The sequence below is a fragment of the Arachis duranensis genome, chromosome 6, assembly GCF_000817695.3.
Source record: "Arachis duranensis cultivar V14167 chromosome 6, aradu.V14167.gnm2.J7QH, whole genome shotgun sequence".
NCBI classification, from domain to species: Eukaryota; Viridiplantae; Streptophyta; class Magnoliopsida; order Fabales; family Fabaceae; genus Arachis; species Arachis duranensis.
In genome coordinates this window covers 26,159,944-26,160,219 of record NC_029777.3, presented here as the reverse complement: position 1 = coordinate 26,160,219, position 276 = coordinate 26,159,944, and positions in this window count along the sequence as shown.

The following is a 276-nucleotide window of genomic DNA, read 5'->3' as shown; positions in this document are numbered from 1 at the left end:
TCGCCCTCTCTCTTTCCATTCATGGTCATCCCTTCTATTTTTCATTCACCACCTACATCTATCCACTCTTCCCCATACACCTCACCTACCTTTACAATTCAACTTCTCTTCCCCACGCAATCCCACCCATATAGCCGAATCCATCTCCCCTCACTCACCTCCATTTTCTTCTTCTTCTTCTTCCTCTCTTCTTTCTTCTCTTGCTCGAGGGCGAGCAATATTTTAAGTTTGGTGTGGTAAAAGCATAGCTTTTTTGCTTTTCCATTACCATTAATG